The sequence below is a fragment of the Choloepus didactylus genome, chromosome 10, assembly GCF_015220235.1.
Source record: "Choloepus didactylus isolate mChoDid1 chromosome 10, mChoDid1.pri, whole genome shotgun sequence".
Lineage (NCBI taxonomy): Eukaryota > Metazoa > Chordata > Mammalia > Pilosa > Megalonychidae > Choloepus > Choloepus didactylus.
This window is the reverse complement of record NC_051316.1, coordinates 5,455,782-5,467,437: the sequence shown is the minus strand read 5'-3', so window position 1 is coordinate 5,467,437 and position 11,656 is coordinate 5,455,782. Positions and strand designations below refer to the sequence as shown.

The following is an 11,656-nucleotide window of genomic DNA, read 5'->3' as shown; positions in this document are numbered from 1 at the left end:
TCCAAGCTAACAGAGGCATTCCCGATGCCATCAGCTATTCTCTTGTTGATGTCTTAAGTTTGGAGAATTTTATGACCTTAGAAAGTAAATTTGTAACTTAATAAATCCCCTTTATAAAAGCCAATCCATTTTCTGATATTTTGCATAATGACAGCTATAGCAAACAAGAACAAGAGCTTTACCTTTCAGTATTATCTACAGATTTACCCAAAACTGTGAATTTGGGGACAACCCATTCTGGGTGGCAGACACCTGAAGAACATTTCTCTCTCAGCCCTGGACATGAACAGCACTTCCCTCATCATTCTACTGGAAGAAAGTTTAAGAGAAATTAATGAGGGGAGGGAAATTTTTTGTCAAATTCTTCAATATCTTATTACCTGTCTGACCATCAGTTTCCATGGAGATGGTGCTTAAACCCAGCTGCCAAATATGGAGAATCTGTACCCCTTACCTCTGCCACTCACTGCTAGACTCCCTGTTGAGGTCTGTGCTCAAGTATGCCCTTTTCTGAGTGACCAGTTCAGCAGTGTCCAGGCCATCTGAGCTGTTCATCCCTACTTGTTCTTAAGACAAGGAAAGTCAGACAGAACCTTGGAGTAATACAGAATGTCTATTCTGATCTTTGTTGATAAGGAAAATAGAGAACTTGCCACCCATATTGTTCCTAAGGATGGGCCAAAGATGTAGTCAAAGGCTTTGATGGGAGATTTCAGGTTTTAACACTCTGTGTTGGCAAAATATTTGATGCCCCACCAGCCTTACCTAGATATTTCAGAAAGCCATTGGGAACTGTCAACAGAGCTACAGAAGAGTCAGTAAAGACAAGTGGACCCATCAAACAGAAACAGCCAATCTTCTTTGCCAAAAACCTGACTGAGAATACTGTTAAAGCAAAAGCTCAGTTTGGGCCACAGATCTATACAGAAAAAGAAAAATTATTTCCCTTTAATCCTCTGGATTTTGAGAGTTGATCTGCCTGAAGAGCATCAAATTGCACATCTCAACTTGAGTGAAGTGCTCTCATGATCCTCAATAAGAAGAGGGAACTTGAAAAACTGTTACAGCAGGGGCAATTCTCCCCTGTGAAGATACCCTCTCTGATGTGGGAGTCTACTCTGTTGCAGTCTCCTTCAAGAATTCTGTTAACCTTGGATGTTGAATTGCCACCTGTTTGCTTTGACTTAGATATTTAACTTTCTTGGGGTCTTATAGTTTGTGTATACTTTTTGTTTCAATGAAGCAATTCTTTATTAAACTTCTCCTGATATTAAAAAAAGACCAGCAAAGCCAATTGGACAACTGCATTTTCTAATGGGACTATCCCCTATAGGGGCCTCCCCCCAGGCCACCTGCCACACTAAGCCTACAGGGATCTTTACTAAGACACAAAGCACATGTCCCCATCAGTCCCCAATGTTTGTGAAAATATCAACAGCATTCCAGGTGAGGAAGTCCAACACTTCTGCATTCTTCTCCAGCTCTTCAGGGGGCCCTGAATATATATTTTTATTATCCACCCAAATTACTTTAGGTCGTGTTGCTATTTCATTCTTATCTATAAAGACCTAACATAGCTCACTTCCTATTCATGTAATTGTAGTGCTTGAACAAACTGATTGTAGAAGTTATATTGTTTAGAAGATATAGATCCTACACCAAATAAACATCTCTTCACTTGGCCTCACATGGAAGTTGAAGTTTGAACACAGTCAGTTTCAACCTTTACCCTTTGGCCCAATTTGCCCTAGTCTTAACCAGATCTGCTTTATTCATATCTCTAATTGAAGTCTGGACTCCATTTCACCTTTTTTTAACATTTGTTGTATGTGTTAATACTGATATTCATATCTGCTGAGAGCTAGGTCTGAGTTTCAGGTGTAACACAGATATCCAATGTTCCAGAGACCAATCAGGTTATACATTAAGGGATCAACATCTCAGAGTTTGGAGATAGCCATTACAATTCTAGAATAGATTTGACTGCTGTAAGAGCTTACAATCTAGGGACCATTACAATAATCATTTCCTTGTTAAGCTAAGTTTACACATTGTAGTTAGTCCATATTGTTGAGGCAGTATAGTGTTTGCCTTGGTTTCTGGCATACTTCACTCAACATGCTGTCTACAGGATCCATTCACCTCATTGCATATCTCACAGCTTCACTCCTTCTCATAGTTGCTCAATGTGTATGCATACACATTTCATCATTCTGTTCCTCAGTCAGTGTACCTTTAGGCCATCTCACCCATTGTGAATCATGAATACTGTTTCCATAAACACCCATGTGCAAGTGTCCATTCGTGTCTCTGTTCTCAGATCTTCCAAATACATACCCCAAAATGAGGTTGTAGGACCTTATGGCCCCACATACTTAGCTTTTGGTGAAGCCACCACAGTGACCTCTAGAAAGTTTACACCATTCTGCCTCCTCAAGAGTAAATAGGTACATCCCTCTCTCCAGGTTTTCTCCAGCAATTTTACCCCATTTATATTTTTTTCTTACAATATTACAGAGATATATTCAAAAAGAGGGTAGAGATCAGGTATTTAATACCAAAGGATTGTAGAATGTTCAACAGGATTGACTGTGAAGATCTAGAAATGGAGATAGCAGTGCTGTGTGATGGTGGCACAGTATTGTAGGTACACTCACCAAAGAGAAACCAAATTTATTTGGAAGGGCAAGATGTCCTAAATAGCCAAAAATATCTTGAGAAAAGGGAATGAAGTTGGAGGTCTCACACTACCTGACTTTGAAGCATATTACAAAGCTACAGTTCCCAAAACAACATGGTGCTGACATAAGAACAGAGGTACCAACCAATGGAATTGAGTTGAGTGTTCAGAAATAGACTCTCACATCTACAGTCAATTGATCTTTGATAAGGCAGTCAAGCCTAAGCAACTGGGAAAGAGCAGTCTCTTCAATAAATGGTGTTTGGAGAATTGGATATCCATTTCCAAAAGAATGAAAGAGGAATCCTACATCACACTTCATACAAAAATTAAGTCTAATTGGATCAAAGACCTAAACATAAGCACTAAGACCATAAGACTCTTAGAAGAAAATGTAGGGCACTATTTTAAAGATCTTGTGATAGGAGGTGGTTTCCTAGACCTTATACCCAAAGGGAAAGCAACCAAAGAACAAATAGACAAATGGGATTGCCTTAAAATCAAACACTTTTGTACATCAAATGACTTTATTAGAAAAGTAAAAAGGCAGCCTACACAATGGGAGACAATATTTGGAAACCACATATCAAATAAGGGTTTAATATCCCAAATATATAAAGCAATACAACAACTCAACAACAGAAAGACATACAACCCAATTAAAAAATGGGCAAAAGACATGGACAGACACTTTTCCAAAGAGGAAATGCAAATGGCTCAAAAACATGTGAAAAATGCTCAATTTCACTGGCTATTAGGGAAATGCAAATCAAAACCACAATGAGATACCATCTCACACCTACCAGAATAGCGATTATCCAGAAAACAGAAATTGACAAGTGCTGGAGAAGATGTGGAGAAAGAGGCACACTTATTCATTGCTGGTGGGAATGTAGAATGGTGCAACACCTCAGAAAACAGTGTGGAGTTTCCTCAAGAAGCTAAGTATAGATTTGCCATATCACCCAGCTATTCCATTTCTAGGTATATACTCAATCTGAAAGCTAAGACACAAATAGACATATGTAAACTGATGCTTATTGCAGCATTACTCACAATTGCCAAGAAATGGAAACAGCCCAGATGTCCATCAACAGACAAGTGGATAAACAAAATGTGGTATATAAACATGATGGAATATTATGCAGCTCTAAGACAGAACAAAGACATGGAACATATAATAACATGGATGAACCTTGAAGACATTATGTTGAGGGAAGTTAGCCAGAAAAACAAAGGTGAATACTGTATGGTCTCCATAATATGAAATAACATTAGTGAGAAAACTTTGAGAATTAAAAGCTGATAACACAGGCTGCCAGGACATAGAAATTGGGTAGAGATCAGGCATTTGATGCTGAAGGACTACAGAAATGTTCAGCAAGATTGATTGTATATATCCAGAAATAAATAGCATAATACTGTGTAATGGTAACACAATATTGTAAGTACATGGAACAAAGATGTCTGTTAGTAAGGCTGAAAGAGGTGGAATAGGGGAATGTATGACATCAGAGGTAAAGATATATGATGAAGACTGGGACTGTATAACTGGGAAAAAACTGGAGTGGCCACTGACTGTTGCTAAATGTACAAATATAAAAATATTCTCACATGTGGGAGAACAAATGAATGTCAACCATGCAGAGGGTTGAAAAAGGGATGGTATTTGGGAAAAAATATAATCAACACAAACTGGAGTCTATGGTTAATAGTAACATTCCAATATGCTTCCATTAAATGTAACAAAGACAATACACCATAGTTAAATGTGTATGAGAGAGGGATAAAAGAGGGATATGGGATTCTTGGTGGTGGTATTGTTTTTTGTCCTTACTATTATATTGTATTGTATGACATTTTATTTTTCTTTTTATTATCCTTTGTATTATTCACCAAAAAAAAAAAAAAACACTTTTTCATAATAATCAATATGTTCAAATGCTAACTGTGGTAACTAAGTGATGATGCTGTGAAGAACTGATTGTACATTGTGGATGGCTGTAACTATATTGTTATAAAATCATCTATAAGATTCAAGTGTTCTGGGTTGTAGTATGAGAGTTTCAGGTATTTACTGCTTACTATTCCAATTCATTAGAACCTAAAAATGGTTATGTATATTGTACATAAAAGTGCCCACTGAAGTGAACTCTAGTCTCCTTTTGGAATCTCTCAGCCACTGAAATTTATTTCATTTCATTTCACATCCCCCTTTTGGTCAAGATGTTCTCTATCCTGTGATGCTGGGTCTACATTCCTCCCCAGGAGTCATACTCCATGTTGCCAGGGAGATTTACTCCCCTGGGTATTAGATCCCATGTAGGGGGGTGGGCAGTGCTTTCACCTGCCAAGTTGGCTTAGCTAGAGAGAGAGGGCCACATCTGAGCAACAAAGAGGCATTCAGGAGAAGGCTCTTAGGCAAAATTATAGGCAGGCCTAGCCTCTTCTTTGCAGCAATAGTCTTTGCAAGGGCAAGTCTGATGATAGAGGGCTGAGCACATCAAACCACCAGTCCCCTATGTTTGTGAGCACATCAGCAACCATTGAGGTGGGGAAACACAACATCCCTGCATTCTTCCTCATCTCCTCAGGGGGCACTGCATGTTTTCTCAAATTTTTAATGAACTAGTAATTATATAAAAAAGTAAAAAAAAAAAAAAACTTACAATAATAAAACATTTCAAACAAACCAAAACAAGGGAATAATAAAAAGACAACTAACCTAATATAATAGCTTTACTTCCAACATATTCCTACTCTACCCTAACATTTGTTAATTTCTGGTGGGTATGGTAGGAAGAAGTTCACAGAAATGTTACTGTATTAGGTAACTTTCTGGTTGTTTTCTGCATGAAATACCTTTTTCCAACATTTCACTTCAGTCAGCTTTGTTTTCTTTTATGTAAAGTGAGTTCCCTGTAGACAGCATATAGATGGGTCCTTTTTTAAATCCATTCTGCCAGTCTATGTCTTTTTATTGGCAAGTTTAATCAATTAATATTTAGTGTTATTACTGTATGGGCAGTACATCCTTCTACCATTTTGTCTTTTATATTTTATATGTCATATCTTATTTTTTCTTTCTCTCCTTTTACCCTTCCTGGTAGTCTTCATTTGTACACTCTTCACCAAACCTCTCTCTTGTCTTTTCCTGTCAGCCTGTAGCACTCCCTATAGTGTTTCTTATGGGACCGGTCTCTTATTCACAAAATCTCTCAGTGTCTTTTTGTCAAAAATATTTTAATCTCTACCTCATTTTTTTATGTTTTTTATTTTAAAACTTCATTTTATTGAGATATATTCACATACCATGCAGTCATACAAAACAAATTGTACATTTGATTGTTCATAGGACCAATACATAGTTGTACATTCATCACCTAAACCAATCCCTGACACCTTCATTAGCACAAACACAAAAATAACAAGAATAATAATTAAATTGAAAAAGAGCAATTAAAGTAAAAAAGAACACTGGGTGCCTTTGTTTGTTTGTTTGCTTCCCCTATTTTTCTACTCATCCATCCATAAACTAGACAAAGGGGAGTGTGGTTCTTATGGCTTTCCCAATCCCATTGTCACCCCTCATAAGCTACATTTTTAAACAATTGTCTTTGAGATTCATGGGTTCTGGGTTGTAGTTTGATAGTTTCAGGTATCCACCACCAGCTATCCCAATTCATTAGAACCTAAAAAGGGTTGTCTATATTGTGCATAAGAGTGCCCACCAGAGTGACCTCTCAGGTCCTTTTGGAATCTCTCTGCCACTGAAGCTTATTTCATTTCCTTTCACACCTCCCTTTTGGTCAAGATGTTCTCCATCCCACGATGCTGGGTCTACTTTCCTCCCTGAGAGTCATATTCCACATTGCCAGGGAGATTCACTCTCCTGGGTGTCTGATCCCACATAGGGGGGAGGGCAGTGATTTCACCTTTCAAGTTGGCTTAGGTAGAGAGAGAGGGCCACATCTGAGCAACAAAGAGGCATTCGGGAGGAAGCTCTTAGGCACAATTATAGGGAGGCCTAGCCTCTCCTTTGGAGCAACAGTCTTCCCAAGGGTAAATCCTGTGGTACAGAGCTCAACCCTTCAAACCACCAGTCCCCTATGTCTGTGGTCATGTTAGCAACCATCGAGGTGGGGTAGGCCAATACCCCTGCATTCTCCACAGGCTTAAGGGGGCTCTGCATATTTTTTTCCTTGTTTTTTTTTAACTTTTTCTTTTAAATCAACTGTATGAAAAATTAAAAAATTAAAAAAATAATTTAAAAAACATACAATAAAAGAACATTTCAAAGATACCATAACAAGGGAGTAAGAAAAAGACAACTAACTTAAGATAACTACTTTACTTCCAACATGTTCCTACTCTACCCCAAGAAAGTTACCTAATATAGCAACATTTCTGTGAACTTGTTCCTAGTATACCCATCAGGAATTAACAGACCATAGTCATTCCTGGACATTCCCAGAACATTAAATTTACCCACAATAGCTTATCTGTTCTTCTTGGATTACTGTTCCCCCTTCCTTAATTGCTCTCTATTGATAGTTCTCCTACATTCTACATTATAAACCATTTTTTTTTTACATTTTTCAAAGTTCACATTAGTGGTAACATAATATTTCTCTTTTTGTACCTGGCTTATTTCACTCAGCATTATGTCTTCAAGTTTCATCCATGTTGTCATATGTTTTATGAGATCGTTCCTTCTTACTGCCATGTAGTATTCCATAGTGTGTATATACCACATTTTATTTATCCACTCATCTGTTGAAGGACATTTGGGTTGTTTCCATCTCTTGGCAATTGTGAATAATGCTTCTATGAACATTGGCATGCAGATATCTGTTCGTGTCACTGCTTCCCGATCTTCTGTTTACCTCATTTTTTAAGGACAGGTTTGCTGGATACAGAATTCTTGGTTAACAGTTGTTCTCGTGCACTATTTAAATTATATCATACCACTGTCTTCTCACCTCTGTGGTTTCTGTGGAGAAATCCATAAATGGTCTTATTGAGCTTCCCTTGTATGTGATAGATTGCTTTTCTCTTGTTGCTTTCAGAATTCTGTCTTTGTCTTTGACATTGGACAAAATGATCAGTGTTTTGGAGTTAGGTCTTTTGAGATCTATTCTGTTTGGACTATGCTGTACTAGTTGAATCAGTTATTTTCTGTCTTTCATAAGAGTTGAGAAATTTTCAGTGAATATTTCTTTTATTATTCTTTATTTCTGTTTTCCTTGTCTTCTCCTTCTGGGACATGCATAAAATGTATGTTGATGCACCTCATGTTGTTGTTCAGCTCCCTAAGACCCTGCTCATATTTTTTCATTCTTTTTCCTATCTATTCTTTTGTGTGTATGAATTCAAATGTCTTTCCTTCCTGTTCACTGATTTTTCTTCTGACTGTTCAAATTAACTGCTGTATCCCTCCATTGTCTTTTTCATCTCTTCTACTGTGCACTTCATTCCCATAAGTTCTGCCATTTGTTTTTACAAGCTTAAGAATTCTTCTTTATTGCCATCCAGTGTCTTATTATATCCTTCATCTCATTTGTTATATCTTCCCTCCAGTCACTGAATTGATTTAGGAGATTTGTTTGAACACCTTCAATTAGTTGTATCAACTCCTGTATCTCAGTTGGACTATTAGATTTTTCCTTTGGCTGGTTTATATTTTCATGTTTCCTAGTAAGACTTGTTATCTTAAGCTGTCTACACACCTGCTTTTCTTGATTAGTTTATTCTGGACCTTGTTTTCTCTTTTTAACCTAGGATTTCTTGTTGGTTGCTTTTGTTTTCTATCTTTAAGTGTACTGTTCAACTTATTCTAGACCTCTAACTTAGCTTCTATTTAGTTGATCAGAATTTTTCACCTTTTGTTTTTCTCTTTCTTGCCCTCCTCTATGTAGCCTTTTGGTGAAAAGGTCTCCTCAGATATGGTTAACCCTTGTCAGGTGTTCCCAGTCCAGAGAGGCCTAAGTCTCAGGAAGATAAGGATTTTCCTTGAGATTGAGAGCATCCCATGAAGCCTGAAGACTCTGTGCTTTTCCTATGCTGTCCAGCAGATAGTGCTTGCCAGCCAAAATCTCCCCCACCAGTTAAAAACTTGTGGTGCCTTTAGCTCTCCTACTAACTCTCTCCCTGATGGGAACTGGGTGACCAAAACTGTTTTCTTTTTTCCAGTCCCTGTGGAATGAGTTCTTTGAAGCAATGCTGCTAATTGAAATGGACCATGTTCCCCCTTTACTTGGGGAAGTTATGCCCTTTAGGGGATTGTCTCCCCCACCAGGTTCATTGCTTTTTCTGTCAGACCTATCTCAGTTCCCAATTGTCTAGGTCCAAATGCCAGTTGCAAATTTCTGAGGCTTTTTGTAAAGAGCTACTTAGAATAGTTATTAAAAAATGAAAGATAGGAAAATGAAAATAAAAATGAAATCCCCTTTTCAGGACTTTCCCCAGTTCCCAAATTTTGTCAGTGTCATTATTGAGTATTTAAAGATGTGTGCTTGGCTACTATCTGGATAGTTACTCTCCAACATCTTTAATTCTTCCTGTGCCTGTGGGGTATTGAAGTGTAAAGATAAATAGAGAGCCAGAAGAGAAAAGGGACAAATGTAGTAAAAAAACAAACATTTTTGGAGCCATGGATTGGGTATCCACTTCTATATGCCCCCACTTCCTGGATCCCAGCCCTTCTACATCACCCCAAAGACCCCAACACCAAACATGAATTAATTTTTAAATTATTTCTGAAGTTGAGGCTGGGTTGAGCCCCCTCCTTCTCCCAGCAGATTGTATTGTTTCTCTTTCAGGGACCCAGCTGTAAGACAGTCTACAGGGTCTCTAAGGAAGGGGTGCCAGACACCTGGCTGGGAGAACTTACAAGTTTCACTGAAATCTCCAGTGCATGACTGGTCACTGGAGACCATGAAAATGCAATTTCATACAGTTCTTGGCTACTTACCAGCTACTCTCTCAAGTTAATTTTGGTACAAGCTGTGCAACAGGAGCCCTCTTTCATTCATTTGGATATGTATCTCCAGTTCTCCAGACACCATTTTTTGAAGAGGCTGCTCTGTCTAAGATGTATTGACTTGACTGCCTTATTAAAGATCAATTGTCCATAGATTAGAGGGTCAATTTCTGAATACTTAATTCAATAACATTGGTTGGTTTATTTATCTTTATGCCAGTACCTTGCTGTTTTGACCACTGCTGCTTTGTAGTATGCTTCAAAGTTGGGTAGTGTAAGACTTTTCACCTCTTCTTCAAGACATTTTTGACTATTAGGGGCACTATGCCCTTCCAAATAAATTTGGTTATTGGTTTTTCTATTTTTGCAAAGTAAGTTTTTGGGATTTTAATTGTTATTACATTGAATCTGTAAATCAGGTTAGGTAGACTTGATATCTTATCTATATTTATTCCTCCAATCCAAGAACATGGTATGTTCTAATTTTTAAGGTCCTGTTTGATTTTTTTTAGTAACTCCTTGTAGATTTCTCTGTTTAGGTCTTTTATGGCCTTGTGTGCCAGTTTGGATTTATTGTATCCCCCAAAATGCCATGTTCTTTCATGCAGTCTTGTGAGGGCAGATGTATTAGTGTTGATTAGGTTGAAACCTTTTATTAGATTGTTTCCTTGGAGATGTGACACACAAAACTAAGTGATTATTCTGATTAGATAATTTCCATGGAGGTGTGCCCCACCCATTCGACACAGGCTTTGATTAGTTTACTAGAGCCCTATAAGAACTCAGACATAAGAAGTTTGCTGCTGCAGCTTACAGAGATAGTTTGAAGATGGCTGTTGAATGCTTATGCTGACATTTTGAAGAATGCCATTTTGAAACATAATCTGGGAGCAAGCAGATGCCAACCTTGTGCCTTCCAGATGCCATTGGCCTATCAGTCAATGAAGGTACCCTACTTTTGATGTCTTAATTTGGACATTTTCATGGCTTTAAGACTGTGCATTTTTAATCAAATAAGCCACCTTTATAAAAGCCAATCCATTTCTGGCATTTTGCATAAAAGCAGAATTCGCTAAATGGAACAACTTGGTTAAGTTTATTCATAAATACTTCATTCTTTTGGATGCTATTGTAAATGAAGTTCTTTCTTGATTTCTTCCTCCTGTTGCTCATTACTTGTATAGGAACAAGAATAGGAAAACTACTGATTTTTGTGTATTGATCTTGTAGCCTGCCACAGTAGAGTATTCATTGATTAGCTGTAATAGCTTTGATGAAGATTTTTCTGGATTTTCTATATAGAGGAACATGTCATCTGCAAACACTGAAAGTTTGACCTTTATAAACTTCAATTTGGATGCCCTTTATTTCTTTTTCTTGCCTAATTGCTCTAGCTAGAACTTTGATTACAATGTTGAATAACAATGGTGACAGTGGGCATCCTTGTCTTGTTCCTGATCTTAGAGGGAAAGTTTCAGTCTTTCCCTGTTTAGTGTGATGTTATCTGTGGGTTTTTCATATATTGCCTTTATGATATTGAGAAAGTTCCCTCCTATTTCTACTCTTTGAAGAGTTTTCATCAAGAAAATGATGTTGAATTTCCTCATATGCTTTTTCTGCATCAATCAAGATGATCATGCTGTTCCTCCATTTTGATTTATTGATGTGGATTATTACATTAATTGATTTTCTTATGTTGAACAAGTCTTGCACACCTGGAATAAATCTCACCTGATTGTGGTGTATAATTCTTTTAATGTGCTTCTGGATTCAATTTGTGAGTCTTTTGTTGAGGATTTTTGCATCTATATTCATTAAAGAGATTGGTCCATAATTTTCTTTTTTATGTAGTATATTTGTCTAACTTTGTTATTAGGGTGATGGTTTCATAGAATGAGCTAGGTAGCTTTCCCTCCTCTTCAAATTGTTTGAAGAGTTTGAGCAGGATTGGTACTAATTCTTTCATGAATGCTTAGTAGAATTCACATGTGAAG

The 11,656-nt window shown here is 37.4% G+C and overlaps 1 pseudogene; it reads left to right on the top strand.

Moving 5' to 3' along the window:
- The first annotated feature begins 609 nt into the window (after positions 1-609).
- LOC119505656 lies at positions 610-1,196 on the top strand (annotated as a pseudogene).
- Positions 1,197-11,656: the final 10,460 nt, after the last annotated feature.